This window comes from Furipterus horrens, unplaced genomic scaffold, assembly GCF_987537825.1.
Source record: "Furipterus horrens unplaced genomic scaffold, mFurHor1.1.pri manual_scaffold_4, whole genome shotgun sequence".
Classification (NCBI taxonomy): Eukaryota; Metazoa; Chordata; class Mammalia; order Chiroptera; family Furipteridae; genus Furipterus; species Furipterus horrens.
The window spans coordinates 174,053,448-174,073,200 of NW_028327174.1; the positions used below are offsets into that span (position 1 = coordinate 174,053,448).

Sequence of the window (19,753 nt, forward strand, 5' to 3'; positions counted from 1 at the left end):
TGTGTACCCACAACTGGGGATCCGGTCAGCAACTCAGGCATGTGCCCTGACTGGGAATTGAACCAACAACCCTTTGGTTTGCAGGCTGGCACTCAATCCACTGAGCCACACCAGCCAGGGCTGTAACTATAATTTTAAGCTGTAAGCATAGATCAATAAAATAAAAAACGTGAAGCACAAACATAAACCAATGAAAACAGAAAAGATATTAAGAACAACCTAAAATCAAGGGATTCCTCTGAGATAACTATGTGGAGTTATTCTGCCAACAGCTGGAAGCTTAGAGATTAGAAATATAAATTTAGGAGTTTTTGGTAAATAGTTGGTAGGTTAATGAAGCTGCAGGCATGGACGAGCAGGGACAAAGCTGTCCAAAACAGTTTATACAGTGACAAAGGCCCAATACTGAACACTTAAAGACTCCAACATTTTATGAAAGGAGAGTGCAATGTGGTGGTGGAAGCCAGTCAAATGGAGTTTCAAAGATTCAACTGAGGTGTCATATAAAATGAGGGCTGAAAAGCATCCTCTGTATTTAACAACAGTTAAAATTTCACCAACACGAAGCTACTTCTTTATATGCTTTAGTATCTCTATGGCACAGATCACCTTAAATAATTTTCAGAAAGCTTTCCCCCCTCTTTTATTTGAAAATTTTATGAATTTAAGGATAACTCCGTAAGTTCTAAAATAAAAAAAAAATTCTAATGTTTTGGCTAGAATTTTTATAAAGTCTATAAATTTACTGGTCAACAAATATTTTTAAAACAGTCTTCTCTTTCAGAAACTAGTATATTTCTGTGTATAAATCATCAAAATTCCAATCACCAAATAACTTTAGTAAATTTACAAAAAAATTATCACATAGCTGTCACAAACACCTGAAATCGAGGATTGTGCCAGATATAAAATTCAAGTTTCTCACAATGTATCTGACTATTTAATGGAAACATCCTATTTTTAATCATAATCACTAAATAGAATAGTAGTACAGAAACTACTAATTTTTACAACTATAAGGGGTTCATAGCAAAGAAACGAGGGAATTTTGGGGGATGTGATGAAAATGTCCTGTATCTTGATTGTAAGTGATTCCACAATCTGTATGCATTTGTTATAATCCATAGACCTCTACACTAAAAGGGTGGATTTTACTATATATCAATTATACTTCATTTTAAATTTTAAAAAAATTATAGAAGGCACTTTTATTCTAATTCTAAGTATGGCTTATTTTTATAGTATGGCTTTATTTTTATTTTACAAATGCACTACTTTTATAAGAACACTGAGCAATAAGGATAAAGCTATCGCTTTTAGAGAAATATTAAAATACCAACTAAATGTACATCAAGAAACATAACAAGCATATTATTCATGGCAGCATTGCTTGTAGTAACAGTGAAAAACTGGAAACGACCACATGTCCATCTAGTTGAAAGGGAATAAACTACAGTATGGAATACTAAAAGAAGGAAACTGATTCATCCACATGCATCATTATAAATGAATCTCAAAATGACAAAAATACACAAAGTATGATACCACTTATATTAAGTTCAGAAACTAAACAGTATAGTGTTGAGTGATCGTCGGCAGCCGTCCGTCTCGAGAGACGATGGTGTAGCTTCTTAAGAGTCTATCTGCACCGCCGAGAATGGCTGTGCAGTCCGATTCGGGAGTGACACTGTATCTGTCTCCTCCCGTGTTGAATCGACATCTTGCGATGACGCTGGAGTGTCCTCTCCAGTGAAGCTGAAACTACAGAGCCTGGGCAGGGTGATATGGAGGGTCTGCTGTTGCCCATGCAGCAGACCCCCCCTCTCTTCGCAGCTGAAGGATCCAAGGGAAAGACGGAGTCAATACAGCTTGGCTTCAGGTGCGCCGCAGGAGTTGCCGGTGTTGACTACAACGTCAAACCGCCTTAGGGACTCCGGCTCCGGATTTTCTGTCGGGGTTTACTCCCTTAGCCTTTCCCCTGAAGAGGTATGCCGCAAGGCAGCGGAGGTTTTTTGGAGTCAGAGTTTTCCTTCTCTGATGTGCCCTGACTGGAAGATCGAACCAGCGACACTTAGCTCGCAGGCCGACGCTCAATCCACTGAGCCAAACCAGCCAGGGCGTCTCAGGTTTATATACACATGTACAAATACATAAAGTGGGCAAAGCATCCAAGAAGCAATTCTGTAATTTAGTTTCTTTTGTGGTAACTGGATTAAGGGAGTAAAAGTTTAGTAATGATTTATGTGAGCATATCCTAGTAATCTTAACTGTTAATAATATAATGATATTTCAATCCATTCACATCTCATTTTCAATTAATATGTAACAAAAATTTTAATCACCCTTACCCAGATATCAAAAGTCATTAAAGGCAAGTAAGCTTGTTTTCTCTCTGAAATATGCATTACTATATAAATCTGGGCTCTAAGCAAATAAATAGTGATAACTTTAAAAAATATCTTACATGCTTCATGCTTCCCTTTTTCCTTTCCTACACAATTTACCATAATCTGTAATACTTTTTACTTTCCTACACAATTTACCATAATCTGTAATACATTTTACTTTCCTACAGAACTTGGCCTATTAGGACAAGCGATTAAGACCAAAAGATCAAAACAAGAATATTAAGTGGTCAACAACTAAATAGCAGCTCAAGAGAAGACAAACATTCTTCAGAAAAGCAGGCTGAAAAAGTTTTACTAAAGAAGTTCTCTAAGAAGAATACTTATTCCCACATACAACAGAAAAGAAGAAGGAAGATATTGAGAATTTTGTTTCAAGCCTTCCTAGAAACAACCAAGAATGTTATCTGTGACTTTCAGCCCTGTGTAGGGAAAGGGTAAATATATAAGAACCTGGAAGAAAGCTTTGAAGTGAGCATCCTCTTGAATGGTAGTGTTCTTATCACTTGGGAGGAGAGGGAACAGGCTCTGAAGTCTCACCCTTTCACAAATCACCTTGTTAGGATGGCCAGGTAGAGGTGCTGAATTGGCCCCGGGAGATATCTGGGAAAAAGAGGGAGAAGAAAAGGATAGTTCATGGCTAGCTGCACCAAAGTGGAGAATCATGCCTATGAAGGACAGTCTGGATTTTCTAGGTATTTGATTTAGCAGACTGGAAAGAAATTAAAAATTAATCTTAAACATCAAAACAAAGGTAAGGATGGCAAAGGCTGCCCCTGGCAATGGATCTCACAAAAACTTTTACGGCAAAATAGCACTGCTCAAGAACACAAACTCTTTCCTATTTTTCCCATATAATTTCTAAACTTCTATAGAGATCATAGGCATAAAAAAAAAAAACAAAAAACAAAAAACAAGACCATGGTGATCTCACCTCTATTCAACACAAAACCTAGAAACTTTCCTAAAGAATAAAAGACCAGATCATAAGCTCTGAAGTACATAAATGACTGCCTGTTTTGAATGCATGACTTGGTTGCAGGTTAATCTCCTTGAACTCTTATGTAAATATACTTAATCTGTAGCATTTTAAATCATGGACATCATAAGCATCACTGTTCCACTGTGCTGTGTCGTGAACTGCCTTTGAGGGTGAGGGTTCTTGCCTTCCTGTCCCTGCACTGAAGGCCATGTACTTTACGGCTGTCTTGTCTCTAGGGCTTCATTCCCTTACATAAGTATTAACTCTGTGACAGGTACTACACCAAAAAAAGTCATGGCTTCCTACCTTCAAGAAGTGTATGCTATAAAAAAGAAATAAAAGCACATCACTGTACAATAGAGAGCATCATCTTTCTTTGTTAATGATAAGGTACCGGATGCTATGGAGTGATAACTGGCAAGAGAGAGCAGTCTAGTCAGGAAACTAAAAGCGTTCAGTATGGCTGGTCAGTAAGGAAGTAGCCAGAGAGCAAGGCAGAAACAGATTATGAAGTGGCATGCTATATAATAATAATCCTGCTATTTATAAATTTGTTTCTGGTTTGCTCTAAGCCTGGTAAACAGACAACCATGTCGGTTGGGAAGAATGCAACTATTTCCAAAGATCTTTCGAGAAGTAAAAGCGAAACACTCAAGGGCAGTACCTTTAGAATTAGTTCTGCTACACAAAATGTTTTGAACATGAACTTAAAAGCTTATCTCTGCACTACAAACATGAATGTGCTAATATCCTTTACCACTATGATGAAGTATGAATTGCTGAATCAAAGAATATTTACGGACTCCCTCCTATAAGCGAAGAGTTATGTTAAGAAGGAAAACAAAACAAATCCCGCCCGCAAAAAGCTTATTCTAGTGTGTGTGTGGGATGATGCAAGCAGCCAACTATAGGGTAATGTCTTAAACGTCATAATATAGAAAAAAATTAGATAGAGGTAGGAGCTTTGAGTTTATTTGAGGATAAGAGTAAGAAAAAATTTCATAGGAAAATGTTTACTTCACATTCCTGACTCCTCAATCTAAAGATTACTTTTTTAAAACCACTTAAGCAATTCTCTCCTCTCTCAAAACTATTTGTTCCTTTACGTTGGTTTCATATTCTTTTTGCAATCTTCTTAAGCTTATAATTTGCACAGTAAGTACTTGAAGAGTTTTTTAAATATGGCCATTTGCCTTCAACTATCATACCTATAAGCAGTCTGTTTGAGTAGCACTCTTACAAACTGCTCGTTCAAGTAGCTGGCTGGGAAAACAGAATCAGAAGGTCAGTTTTCCTCTCCTTAATTCTGTTCTTTTGAAAATTTAAGGAACTGGCAAACTCTGGCCACTATGGCCACAGTTAATTAATTTTGAAGCATATTCCTCTCCTACCCATAATTTCCTTTGGCCATTTGTCTATAAAAAGGAAGGACAAACAATACAATGGAGAAAAGCTATATTCAATTCCTGTAGTTAATACAGATCTGGGACAAAAATGATAGATGGGTTTCATCAAAACCAGATGCCCCCACTGGATAAGATAAAATCATATACAATCATTGTGTGTGGGCGCGGGTGACAGAATTCTAAGACGACCACCAAGATTCCCATCGCTGGTATAACATCTGTATAATCCATCCCTCCCTGGTATATGTATGGGTAGGACTAGAAATACAGTCAATTTTATTTCCATGAGTCGGTTAATCACAGGACCTAAATTATATAAATCCTTTCACTTCTGTAAAGGGATTTTCAGATGTAATTAAAATTCCAAGTTGGTATGAGTTAATCACAAAGGGGAGATTATCCTGGGTAGGCCTGACTTAATCAAAGAAAGCTCTCAAGAGGAAGAGAACCCTTCCCAAAGAAATTCTGTCAAACCTGCTTGCTGCTATGCTGTGAGAAGATACATTAAGGGGCCATGTGGGAGAGACCTGATGGCACTTGCTAAGAGCTGAGAGCGGTCAACAGACAGCTTAAGAAAACGGGGGACCCTCAGTCCTACAATCACAAGAATCATATTATACCAACAACCTCTGATGAAATCACAGCCCCCGCCAGGTAAGACCTTAAACTGAGCCCTCCAGCCATACCAGGACTCCTGATGCATGGAAACCGTGAGATAACAGATTGTGTTTTAAGCTACTAAATTTGTGGCAAGTTTAACATAATAGAAAACTAACACACTATATGTGTATGTATAATAAAAATTGTTGTACCATACTCAAAGGAAAGTCTCTTCTCCAGAATTTTAGCTATACTAATTTGATTATGAGAGATAAATTAAGACATCTTTACGCAATGCAGCAGCTTTTAAAATATCAATTTCCAAATAGCTAACTTCACACCAGGAACTGAACTGGGCTCTCTGATCTTTACCCACTGCAACTCAGGACTGACTGACTTAAAACCACACATCTCAAACACCAGAGCCATTACTTCAAGCCAAGCCTAGGCCTCTAAGGTTTATCCTGAGCCCACTAAAGAAATCACTTTGTAGCTTAAGAATTTTAAAAGTAACATTCTTCTTTATAATGTAGTTGGATTAGTAACTAACAACTATTCCACACGCCTACTTAAAAGCTATATTAAGTATATTAAAACATATTTGTTTCTTTTTCAATTGTTTGACATAAATTTCCACTACTGCCCTAATTTTCCCTCAGTTAAAATTAGAGGTTACACTATGTCTGAAAATTGAAACAATTATATTTTTCTTTAACATGGCAACTGTTGAACATTACACAGACATGGCAACTTCAGTCTTCTCTCAGAATGCAAATATTAAAGAATTCATGCCAAAGGAACATCCCTGATAGGATTAAACATGCAATTCACACACTTCTCATTTTTTAATATTTATTTATATATAATTGTATGACTAATCTACCAGCATAACTAAGAAAAGCAATGTTTCACAAAACTAAAGTTATATAAAACAATTTAACCTTTTGAGCACAACACAGTACTATTTTAGGATACCTTTTGTTTAATGTGGCCTTTCCCTGTCTTGGTAACCATAACATAACCAAGAATTTAACCTTTTGTTTTGGAGAGTGTAGTAATTATTATCAGTTATTGTGCTAAAAATAACATAGGACTTAGGTCGAGATATTGTGCCAGAACTTGTTTCCTCCAAAAATAGCTTCTGATCACAGATTCCTTCTTCATTCATTTACATTTTTTCTCACAGAGGTGAGGCACAGGATGAGCAGGTGTATGCCATCTAGGCCAGTATTAAATAATGTGCTTTCTACAAAATAAACTGCTTAAAGTCCTGAACAGCCTTCTCCAAAATAGCCACATTACTCTCCAGAAAAAGAAAAAAAATGTAAACCGTTACTTGCTATAACACCAACTGGTCAGCAGCACTCAAACCATAGCCTAATAGAAGGGAAAGACAAAAGATGGGTCAGATGCTTAGGGTTGACTCCAAGTCCCTTACACTTGTAGGTCTAAGTCAGGATACCTAAAAATGAAGAGGTCAAATCCAAATTATCTAAAATTCCAAATAGCCTCACTGCTTTTGTGATGGCAAATATTAATCACCTAGAAAGTAATCAGGTAGGTTTAATTAACGATTTAAAATTTTGAAATCAGTAATCTTTTCTCTGATAAATTCTCAGGTTATACTCCAAAATATTGGAAAAATTGTTTGTCAAATGTGTCCATCATAGCACATTAATAGCAACAATTTAGAACTAGAAGTAACCTAAATGTTTAACAAACAAGTATTTACTAAGTAAGATTATGGTAACTGTGCTTGGTGAACTATTATGCATCATTAAATTATTCAAGGACTGATCCCACCTACCGGGGGAAGATCGTTACTGTCCAGCACTGGGACAATCATTTTAAAAAACAAACTACTATTGCCATTCTTGAGTTAAGGGCCCATGACTTTCTGGAAGCAAATAAGAGCCAGGCTTGGTGAAAGCAGCCAAAAGGCTCCACTCTAGCCCCTCCCCCACACTACAGTACCGAAATAAATGAGGTGAGAAAGGAAGCACATGCAACTAAGGTCTCTAACCACTACTTGTATTGAGAAGGTGGACATAAAGATTAAGAAAATAAATTACACATTCTTTTAATAAATTGTTTCTTTCCTCCCACAAGCCAGATTTGCCTTCACAAAGATTATCACACACACCCCCCCCCCCAAGCAACTGTATCTAAAATCATTTTATGTAGGCTGGTAACTTCTTAGTAAACTGTTCTAAAATATCTCTCTTCTAGATTTAGCTCTAAGAATTATATAGGTCTGGAAAACATCCAGTCCGAATGGATACAAAAATTAGTTGCGTGTGTATTTGAAAAGATAAAGTGTGACTGAGCTCTCTCTGATTCTTACTAAATAAAAATCATAATTAATCCAAATATTTATTCATGTCTACCACATGCTACATGCTGTGAATACAGTGGGAAAAAAGAAATAGCCATTGCCCTCAGAGATTCAGTATAGTGAGGAAATTTGACAAGAACTAATAATGAAGACAACAGGGTCCCCTAACAAAGGGAATTAGGTGTAATATGTTCAAACAGGAGGGAGAAGGTAAAGTGTTTAAATACTTAAAAGAAGAACAAGAAAGGATATTGAGGGGGAATGAAGAGCTACAGTCTTCATCTATCTATTTGCTCAAATTTCTCACCAGTTAATTTACTATATAGAGTTCAAACAGTTGCTTGATCTCCTCCAGATAGACAATGTCACATTAGGAATTTAACATTTGCTGAATAAACTAGAACTACAGGGTTCAAATGTGTTTACAATCTGTACACTCTCAAATAAAGCAAGCCATGAATTAATCAAAGTAGAACAAGTGAAAATGCACAAAGGTGATTAATAGGAAAACAACCAGAAAATCAGTAACTCTCTATATAAAAGCAGACACTATAGAACAATCATGGGACTAATCAAGAACTACCTTTCCAACAAAACGAATTACAGAATGGTGGCAGCCTAAACAAAACTGGGCAGCACAGAGAGAAACAGATGGAACAGACTGGAAGTAGAAGATAATCTTGACCAATAACCTTTCCATGTTGATCAATAATTTCAGATTTTTATCTAAGGATATTTTTATACTCATGCTTCCCACCCACAGCCTGGGGGGAAAAGTAAAAAATGAGCACAAATAAAATGTGAATAAAAGCCTGACCCCCAGCTGTTGGCAGAGGGACAATAGAATTACACTCTACATTATGATGCTAACAGACTCAGTTATATCTAACTATGCCATCCTCTGTCCACCCTTCATCAAAAATCAGGCTGCTTTAGTAAATTCCCAGTATTTAATCAGATTAGATTAACACTTGCCAACTTAATTTAGCTTTAAAAAACAGGTGGGTAAATTTCAACAAGTACAGAAAACACAAACTACTTTCTAGAATCACAAAAGATGTCAAAAGTGGAGAAACCACAAAAGTCATTTAAATCCAACTCTCATATTTTACAGATGAGGACCTGAGGCCCACATAGTTAGGCCTGTGGCAAAATTGATTCAATAAAGCTTCTAAAAGGCCACAAATTCTTAGAAAAAAGTATTCCAGAAAATAATAGAAATCAATTTAAAACTGAACCCCTGTAACAGATTTAAGTTTTAATAGGTTTTCAAAAAGTGAAATATATTATGCCATTAAATTTATTAAGCCAGCAAACACTGGAGAAAAGGGTAGATGAAGTAATAAAATTCCCACTTGAAAATCCAGTAACAAATTGCATCTTTGGATTGCAGGTACACTCTAGCTTCACTGCAACTGATCTGATACTTATATTTGTTTTTGTATTGTTATTTCCATAAGTCCAATTTCTATTAGACCATGTTCTCCAAAAACTGGAACAATTTTTACCTTGACTCCAACTGTCGCTAGATCTCTATTGTTTTGATTTCTTAAAAACTGTGTGAATGGATTTTTTTAAAAAATTTAAGCCGTTATCAGCTGCTTGCTATGTAAAGGAATTCTGTGATAAATGTATTAACCATACTGCAATCAAGGCCAGATAGAACCTTTAAAAGAACATACTTAAATTTTCGTCCACTGAATGCACCTCGTTAAGGGAAAAACGCAAATCATATGCTGTAACTATTTGTGTTTCTATTTATGATAGAAGAACCAGCATATCCAACTTTTACTTAATAACAGTATACATCATTTTTGAAGCACAAAGAAAAAGCGAAGTCCCTTCTAAGTCCTACAAAGGGAAATGAAACTTTAGCACTCAATAATTTTAAACTCCCGGTTCAAAACCAACCTCTCTCATTCTTCAGCCCAGAGAGGAAGAACTTTCATTCCCTGTGAATAAAACTCAGCCTGTCCAGAAACCCGCGGCGGCAGAAGGAGACGAGAGAGGACCCTTTCGACTGGTTCCGCGTTCTCCCGGGTGACATCATTTCACCTGCGCCTTGGCAAAAGGGGAGGGAGCCAGAGAGCGAGGCCATCTGCCAGGCGGCAGTCCGCCGGCACTCCTGCTGGCTCTGCCTGCTCCTCCTTGCCACCGCCTGGGAAACAAAGACCGCCTGGTGATCCGGCCGCACCCCGCTGAACACAGGACAATCACACCTCCGCCTGCTGCAGGGTGAGGCCCCGCAGCCTCCCAGAGGCCTGGGGGCTCGGCCCATCCCGCCCTAGCGCGGGAACCAACGGCTGCTGCTTCCAGTACCTGCGAGGAAAGGCTCCGCCCTGCGGGGCTGCTCCCGCAGCTTCTTGCTGGCACGTCGCCTGCTATTGTGACCGCTTGCCCAGCCAGCGGCCAGCTCGCCAGCTCCCTCGTCCCTGGGCCTCCTCACCCCCGGAACCAGGGATCCGACCGAGGCGCTGTCAAGACGCTTCCTTCCTCCCGGTACCATCACACGGGCCGCGCCAGGAAACGACAGCTACACGCCCAGAACAGATACAGTGGCTAGCGCCTTGGGGGCTCCATACTCTGCGCCCCTGCGCCCTAACTGCCCGGGCCACCGCCCCGCCCCGCACCACTGCACGAGGGACCCCGCCCCGGTGCACCCAGCCACGGTGCTGGGGTACCCGGCTCACTGCGCGCCGGCGCACTCCTCTGTGCTGCGTGCGCAGGCGACGCCCCTAGACCGTGTGATGCGCGAGCACACGGCCCTCCCACTTCTTGGTTCTGGTCCGCCCTGGTCCCGCCCCCTTGCCGGCACAAACCTAGCACGCTCAACGCTCGGCCTCTTTACCCCTCCACGCCCAGTACCCTTTGTTTCCTCCCCGCAGTGGGCAGGGGAGGGGGCGGGCCGGAGCGGGGCGGGGCTGCGAACGGCTAGGTAGTTCCGTCAACAGAGCCAGGTCTCTGCGAACGCCCTGGCTCAGCCCCGCCCTTGCCTGCCTCTTGAGCCCCCACGCGGGACAGCCGGAGGACTGCGCTTCTCAATTCTCTTTCCCTAAATCGTTGCTGCTGGTCTGTGCCTCCCAGTTAACTGACCTCACTCAGATGCACAATACGAATTCATGTGGCCTGAGCGATTTTTACTGATGTAGAGGCAAAGTGTCCCACAACAGAGGCAAGCAGGTTCAAACCCAACTTGTCCAACTGTAAGGCTTGATTTTAAGAAGTGACAGTTAATCAGACCGTGATGAAGATGGGAAATGAGATAAGTACGAAGACAGAAGCCGACTTGGTGATCTGATCATGTTCAAGATCTAAAAAACAGGAAGACCTTCCATAAAAAGCACAATACAAGGAAAAGATAGTTAAGTGGTATTGGAGGAAAGGAGGGCAGTCAAGGGGACATTATGGAAGAAGTACGCTTTAAGCAGACAGGAATTTCATGATGTCTTTAAGATGGTGATCATATTTTACAATGGTCCAATGAGGGAAGAGGGAACAGGTTCTAGTTCTTTTGGCCTTACTAAAACCAATCTCGTGTTCGCTTTAGGCCTCAGCTGTTTCTGGTACAAAATTAGGGAATCAGACTAAAATGATGTTCCGGACAGGAGCCTCTGAACCTCTAAGTATGAATAACACTACACAGTAATTATTTCTATACATTTGTCTCCCATATTAGACTCAGCACTAAGATGTTTTGACTCTGTAACCCAAAGTCCAAACCTACGGCCTGAAACACAACAGCAGGTACTTAGCAACTGATGCATCAAAGTTCCAGGAGTAATATTACAGGCTTTTACAATTCCTGGACAAAGAAAAGCTAAAATGAGACAACGGCCCTGATGAACACAACCCCTCCCCTGGCCCCAACCACCATTATGCAGTCCAGTTACATAGCTGATTCTTTCCCCAAAGCTCTTTCTGCCAGTCTACAAAGCAGCCAATTTGGGGATGATTACATCCAATTTTTTACGTTTTTATTTTCCATTTCATGGTACAGAGTCACAAGTCCCAACCACACCTTTAGATGCAGCTAATGTAATCTATTTCTAACATCTGAATTCCTCACAACTCCCCCTCTACTGCTGTGGATTGACCTAGAATTATAGATCTTCCACCAGAATCTCAGCCACACAAGCTTCCTTACACAATACCACCCTGAGACAGTTTTTCTTGTATATTTGGATACAGGCTATGTGATGAGAGGGAAAGTGGGGGGGAAAATTAGCAAAGGGGAAAGAAATGACCATTTAGGAGTTGTTCAATCATAAGAATCAGATTTCTTAAGTGTTGAATTTCAGCAGCAAAAATCTATTACAGTCCTCCAGGGTTCCTAACCCTTCAGGTTATCTGAATTCCACTTTGTGAGGCAAACTGCTTCTCAAATGGTTAAGATATCAGCTATGTGGGCACTAAGGGCTTAACCCAAGAAGTGTGCCTAGATGTAAACAATGCTCTCTCCCCTCAAGGTTGGATAGTTTGAAAGTTGTACTTCAATTTCTTCTCTAATTGACTTTAACCAAAAAATCTGGTACCCTGCTAATAAACACCCAATGACAAGCTTTAAGGTGGGCCAATTATATCAGAGCAGTTGCTCAACTCCACCTATAATTTTATTTGGTGTCTGACCAAAAAAATGGGAAACCTTGTTAGAGGTGTCAAATAAAACTTTCTGCGATGATAGAAATGTTTGATATCTGCACCATCCAAAAGTGACCACAAGCTATATATGGCTACTGAGCATTTGAAACAGGGCTAGTGCAAGTAATGAACTGACCAGGATCAGTTTAAATTGCCACATGTGCTAGGGGACAGCACAATACTTGTAGAATAGTTGCTTGTGAAAAGAACTTCTTGAGAATTCTGACTCTAAGACTGCCCTTTAAAATTGGTTTTCACAACAGAAGTGAAAACTGTGAATGGAGTATTTGAGATCTTGCTCCTTTGCATATGTTGTCAGTTTGGCTCAAATAAACTCTTATAAAAAGTTCAAAAACAAAACAAAACTGTGAACGACTACTAAAAATACTTCTTCCTAGGGCCCTGGCTGGGTAGCTCAGTTGGTTAGAGCAACGTCCGGATGTGCCAAGGCTGCAGGTTCGATCCCTGGTCAGGCACATATGAGACCCAACCAATGAATGAGTAAATAAGTGGAACAACAACAAAAAACTTCTTCCTGAAGTATCCCAAGTCCTCTCCTAAAATAAAAATACAGGTATCCCCCACTTTCAAAAAAGCCTGCTTTATATCACTTCGCTTTCACAATAGACCTACATTAGGGTCTGTTTCACTAACTACAAGGGATCTGAAGAGGATTTAGTAAAAACAGGGTTCATCATTTGTTTTGCTGTAAGCTGTTATGGAAGCAGCGTGCACCTGAGCAGCAAGAGTGGCACCAGTGAGCGCATTCCCCGGCAGCTATGCTCAGGATCTCAGCCACAAGCTGTCTTTGCTCTGAACTGTATCTGTGCACATCGGTGTTTCATCTCAATTTATTTTGTGCATCCATTAGCAAGATGTGTGCTAAGGTAACTGCTTCTTCACTTTACTCTATTTTGACTTACAAAAGGTTTCATAGCAATGCTCTACTTTAAGATAGTGGAAGAACCCTGTATACCAATACACTGCTTACCAAAAAGGAAAATACTAAAGTTCTTTCAAATGTGTCTGGTCACTGAGGTGGTCTACCCTGCTGTCCTACCATTCATATACGTGTCAATAACAGCTGAAATCTTCATTGGGCTGCACTCAATCTAGAGATGAATTAAAGGGTGCTGATATCTTTACGATATTGAATCTTCAATCTATGAGCAGATGCATCCTTATATTGTCTCAGTCACTAATATTTTCCATAATGCTTCACAGTTTCCTGTAGAGGTCTTGCAGATATCTGTTCTTAGGTTTATTCTAGGTTTTATATATAATTATTAATTATAATAGTTTATCTTAATTCTTCTGAATTTCCTATGCCTATAATCCTGTTAGCAGAAAATAATGACTGTTCATTTCTTTCTTTCCAACACATTTTCCTTTTTTAATTTGGTCTTGATTTACTGCCATCTGGTACAGTGCTAAATAGATAGAACAGACATTTCTTTCTTATTTCAAAACTGGAAAACTTTCAGTGGCACACCCCCGCCCCTCTCCCTTTCCCGCACCTCTCTCCTCTCCTTCCCCTAGGCATGTATATCCTTGCTTTCTTCTAAGTTTCAAGGGCCCTTCTTTTGCCTCTGCAGCTTGTTTCCTGAGCCCATGTAGCCCAGCTGGCTCACTTCTATCTCTGTGACTTTGTAAATAAACTTTTGTTTGTATTTGGAAAAAAAAAAAGGAGAAGGGGGACTTTCAAGATTTCACATTTAAGTATGTTTGCAGTAGTTTTTTTTTTTTTGTAGACTTCTCTAGCAAATAAAAGTAGTTCTCTTTTATTTCTACTTTGTTAAAAGTTTATCATAAATGGATGTTTAATTTTACCATTGTTTTGGTATCTGTGAGCTAATGATGATTTTTCTGTTATGTGTGAATTACAGTGGTTGGTTTGGGGACGTTTTAACTTCACATTTCTAATAAAACCATGTCTTATTGTATTACCCTTTTTATATACTGTTGGATTTGGTTTGCCAATATTTTGTTTAGAATTTTTCCATCTGTATTCTTGAGTGAGATGAGCTGTTATTTTATATTTTGTAATGTCCTTCTTAAGTTTTGTTACAAAGATTTTGCTAGCCTCAGAAAATGAAATCAAGGAGTGTTCTCTCTTTTTCTATTCTCTAGAGAAGTTTCCAGAAGATGGGTGTTATGCTTTCTTGAAATGTTTGATAGAATTCGCTGGTTAGTCAACTGAACTTGGAATTAAATTTCCTTAGCAATTATGGATTTCTTGTTAAGATTTTTTCTTCATTCTCAAACTCACAATCAACTTCTAGTAAACTAACTCACATTCTGTCAATCTGAAGGGCACTACTGCTGGAAGTCCATTGTCACATACACTTCCCCACGCCCTCACCCAAGGACATTTTTTCATTGCTTTTAGAGAGAAAGGAAGGAAGAAAAAGAAACATCCATTTGAGAGCGTAACATCGATTGGTTGCCTTCCTTACATGCCTAGACCAGGGAACAAACACACAACCTTCGGTTACGGGACGATGCTCCAACCAACTGAGCCACACTGGCCAGAGCTCAAATACACTTTATAAACAGTAATTACAAACAAATTTTATGTAATAGTAGTCTGCAAAATATTAAATATAAAATTCAGTTTTGTGCTCCATTTTGCATTTGTAGACATCGAGGAATATCTAATAGTTTTCTGAAGGACCTTATACAAGATATGATTATGAGACTATAGGCTTTCTTGGCCCTCTACACACTTCTATCACAACATCTTACAGTATTTACTAAATGTCTATTTCTCCCAATTAAACTGTAACAAGCTCCTCTGGGGCAGGTCCCATTTCTCCTTGTTTGTATATTACTGAAGTCCACATTGGGAGAATCTTTGCTGACAGAGAAAAACAAAAAAGGAAGGAGGGATATCTAGTTTAACAGACTGAAAGACATGGTTGAACAGCTACAGATAAAGACTCACTTGTCCAGATACTGAAGAACCATGCATATCAAGGAAAAATATCAGGAAAAGAAAAGCTCACACTTTGGGGCCCTGCTCTGTCAAAGGAAGGTGCTGGGTAGGGAATGGCCTTCCTGCCAGAAGGCTGCAACCTCTGTAATGAGGAGGCAGCTTCCCACTGTTAACAGTGTCAGTAACAGACACTGTGCTGCCATAATATTCACTGCCAAGTCTCCTGACTATAACCTCATTCCGACCCAAACCACTACTGCTGAGTTAGTGGCCTCTGCTCTGTGTTCTAAAATAGCATTAATCCCCTACCTTGCAAATACGTATTTGCTTAACTCTCTTGTTCATTAGACAGTAAACTTCTTCAAGCTATAGACTCAATCTCACTGATTCTGGCAAGGGGTCTAACATATGGCAAGATCTCAAGAAATAGTTTAATTAATGATATGTAAATACTTCACATCAGTGTTATGCCTAATGTTTTTCTCAATAGGTAAATTCACAAGAAATGGGGTACAGAAACAGAGTGGGCAGTAAAAGAGAGGAACAAGGAAACACAAAAAAAATTTCAAAATTTCCTCAAGAGAGTTCTGCTCACCCTCCTCCCCTAAAATTTCCTCTTCTTCCACCAAAGCCAGCTGAAAGAACCTAATAAGATGAAACTGCTCAGAAGAAAGGTGTATTGGCCTAGCACTGAGCAGTCAGTCTATGCCTGACCTACAAGCATGACAAGACTTGATCTAATGCAAAAAAGCAGCATAAATACTTTCACCCATGTTATCCTGTCAGAATGAAATGGTTAATTATCAGCAGCTACCAGTTATAGTTGCAAAAGTGCACCCAAACCCAAACCCACTGAAAACCTCCTATAATACAGCCATACAGGCTTTGGGATGGGAGTGGTCAGACCCACAGTTCAGGTGGCAGATGCCAGGAAGAAACTAAAGCAGACCCAGGGTGACAAGTCGTCAGCCAGGAAGGAGTTCAAGGGGGGTGAGTGAATAAACCTGAGTGCCTAGGATAAACCGAGTGAGAAACAGAAAAATAAGAAGACCTACACCAAACCAGGAACGGAGTGGCAAGGGTACAAATAAAGCATGCACCGTACATCATAGTATACGCCGTCTCTGGAGCAGGGTGAATGGGAAAGAGCTGACTCTGAGGCATGACCTGCCTTAACATGTACCTTTGAAGCACGGATCTCAAAGTCTCCTTGCTCAGTCTGTTCTGGTGAAAAAGATACATCTTAGGAGAAATTCTAGTGCCTATGTCTCTCATTCTAAATTGCTCCAGCAGCTTAATCTCAGGGAATATCACACCCTGAGAGTATAGTTTCACAAAATCCACTGAATAGCCACAGGCAAAGAAGGCACTGAAGGAAAATATGATCTGAAGTCACTGAACATGGACTATACTTACTGTGTAAGGGCTTCAAGAATATAATTGATGGGATAAGCACTGATTAAGGAACAGAGAAGCACAGACAACTAGCTCCTTCACTTTGGGCAGAACAATGAAAAAACACTGCTGAAAAATGACATGGGAATGAGAGGAAGTCTTACAATGTTTGAGATGAAGAAACATGAGAATGTTCTTTAAGTGGATCAGAGCACATCCCCCATGTGTGATGAGGGACAGACTTCCTCTAGGGAATCCTGGTGGACTTCATGTGACTACATAGTTGATAACTCATTCTAGATGATCCCTGCTATAGAATTCTAACATCTTGTGTTGAAATGTGATCAGACCACTGAAGCAGCCAGTGTCCTAGTCACTTCTACTGAGGACCCACTTTTAGGATCCTGACTAACCTGAGTGGTTTTGCGCAGATATTGTGATACATGGCACATCTCTAAAAACCCTGAATCATCCTACCCATGCCAAATTCAACAGGCCTTTCTAACTTTACCTAAGTTAAAGAAAGAAGTGTGTTACCTGAGCAGAACTCCAATTTACACCACTAAACAGAAATGATAACCCTAAATAAAAACCCTTAAAGCAGAGCAACTCTTTGTAAAGCAAATATAACATTTAAGCTATCATAGAAGTTTATATATCCATGTTTCGCGTGCTTGTTCCTGTTACAACAGTGTTTTATAAATGAAAACAAAAGAAGCTTAGCAGGCAACGGCACTTCAAAGGCAAAAAAGAAAGAATGCCAAATGACATTCTCAGAATACTTATCATTATATGGCGTTTCTAGTCACCTCAGATATTTCACAATAAGGCAAAGAGAATCTATTTAAAAACACATCGGATCACGTGATACTATAGCTCAGAAAGTATAAAATCCGGAGCCGGAGTCCCTAAGGCGGTTTGACGTTGTAGTCAACACCGGCAACTCCTGCGGCGCACCTGAACCCAAGCTGTATCGACTCCGTCTTTCCCTTGGACCCTTCAGCTGCGAAGAGAGGGGGGGTCTGCTGCATGGGCAACAGCAGACCCTCCATATTACCCTGCCTAGGCTCTGTAGCTTCAGCGTCATCACAAGATGTCGATTCAACACGGGAGGAGACAGATACCATGTCACTCCCGAGTCGGACTGCACAGCCATTCTCGGCGGTGCAGATAGACTCTTAAGAAGCTACACCATCGTCTCTCGAGACGGACGGCTGCCGACGACGACGAGATAAAATGTAGGTAAATATCTGGAGACAGTCTCTAAACATAAAAGCAATAAAATATGTTTCAAAGAACTATACCAATATCCTTGCTCCCAAAATAATTTTAAATTTCTGTATGAAAAATAATTTATTAAAAATTAAAAGCTGAGAAATTTTTTGTAAATATGAGGAATGATTAATGACCCCATAACCAAGTGATAGGAATATAGGAATATCCCAAGAAGAGAAAAATATGCAAAAGACAATTTTTAAAGCAATACAAATGACTAGAACCAAAAGCTATAGACGTCTACAACCTCAGTAGCTATCAAATAAACATTAAAACAATCATATACCGTTTGTCATCAATCATATTCACAAAGACTCCTTCATGATACTCAAATTCTTTGAGTCACTTCTATTAGCAATCTAGGCTCTAGATATAGATTATTCAAAACTTACTATAAATCTACAGTAATCAAAACACCATGGTCCTGGCATAAAGACAAACATTATAGACCAAGGGAATACAACAGAGAACCCAGAAACACACCCTTACATATATGATCAAATGACACAGACAAAGGTGTCAAGATCTTTTGTGGGGGAAAAACAGTTCTTGCAGCAATGATGTTGGGAAAACTGGATATCCATACACAAAGCAATAAGGACAGAAGACCCTTCCCTTCCTTACCTTTTGCAATATACAAAAATGAGTAAAAAATCTAAACATAAAAGTTAAAACTATAGAACTTTTAGGAAAAAATATAGGGAAAAACCTACATAACATTGGATCTGGCAATGATTTCTTGGATATAACATTAAAAGGACAGGCAACAAAAGAAAAAAAATAGATAAAATGGATTCAAAATAAAAACTACGTATATGCAAAGGACAATCAACAGAGTGGAAAGGCAACCTATGGAATGGGAGAAATATTTACAAGTCTTATGTCTGATAGGGGTTAATACTAAAATATATAAAAAACTCTTACAACTGAACCAAAAAAAACCCTAATTTTATTTTAAAATTTTTTTTATTAATTTTCAGAGAAGGGAAGGGAGGGAGAGAAACATCAGTGTGAGAGAGAAACATCAGTTGGCTGCCTCTTGCACACCCTCTACCAGGAACCTGGCCTGCAACCCAGGCATGTGCGCTGATTGGGAATCGAACCAGCAATCGTTCAGTTCACAGGCTGGCTCTCAATCCACTGAGCCACACCAGCCAGGGCAAAACCTGATTTCAAAAAGGGCAAAGGAGCCCTGGCCGAGCAGCTCAGTTGGTTAGAGGGTCATCCTGACACACAAAGGTTGTGGGATTGATCCCCAGTTAGGGCACATACAAGAATCAACCAAAGGGATCCAGCCAAGATGGAGGCATAGGTAAACATGCTTTGGCTCCTCACACAACTACAGAAAGAATTTCAACTAGACCTCAAAACAAGTAACACCAAGAACCATCAGAAAATCAAGCTGTATAAAGTCAAAAGTCTGACAACCAAGGAGTTAAAGGAGAGGCGGAGACATGGAGACATGCCCAGAGGAGCTGAGACCTGGTGTGACATGGAGAAGTGGCTGAAGGGATGGTCCCACATTCACATGTGGTGGATAAAAATTGGGAGGGATCCCTTGGGAGGGAGGGGTACCACAGGAGGGAGGAGTCCCAGTCCCAGGCCAGAATGCAGAGTCCAGGGTTCCAGTACCAGGAAGATAAATCCCCATAACTTCTAGCTATAAAAACCAGTGGGGGATGGGGTGGTGAAAGAAACTGCTAGATGTTCAGGAGACTTTCCTTAAAGGGCCCGCATGGACTTAGAACTTACATAGACCCACCCCCTCTGGAATTCAGCACC

General features: G+C 39.7%; 1 protein-coding gene across 2 annotated transcripts in view; it reads right to left on the reverse strand.

Moving 5' to 3' along the window:
• The window catches only part of RNF38 (ring finger protein 38), a 51,275-nt gene extending 41,110 nt beyond the window's left edge, over positions 1-10,165 (reverse strand). The window contains exons 1-2 of one of the 2 annotated variants that reach the window (XM_090274424.1): positions 10,048-10,165; positions 2,859-3,008 (exon numbers count right to left, since the gene is read on the reverse strand). The gene's annotated coding sequence lies outside the window, so the exon portion shown is untranslated. The remainder of the gene's footprint in view (positions 1-2,858; positions 3,009-10,047) is intronic. The other variant, XM_090274425.1, reaches the window with a different exon arrangement.
• Positions 10,166-19,753: the final 9,588 nt, after the last annotated feature.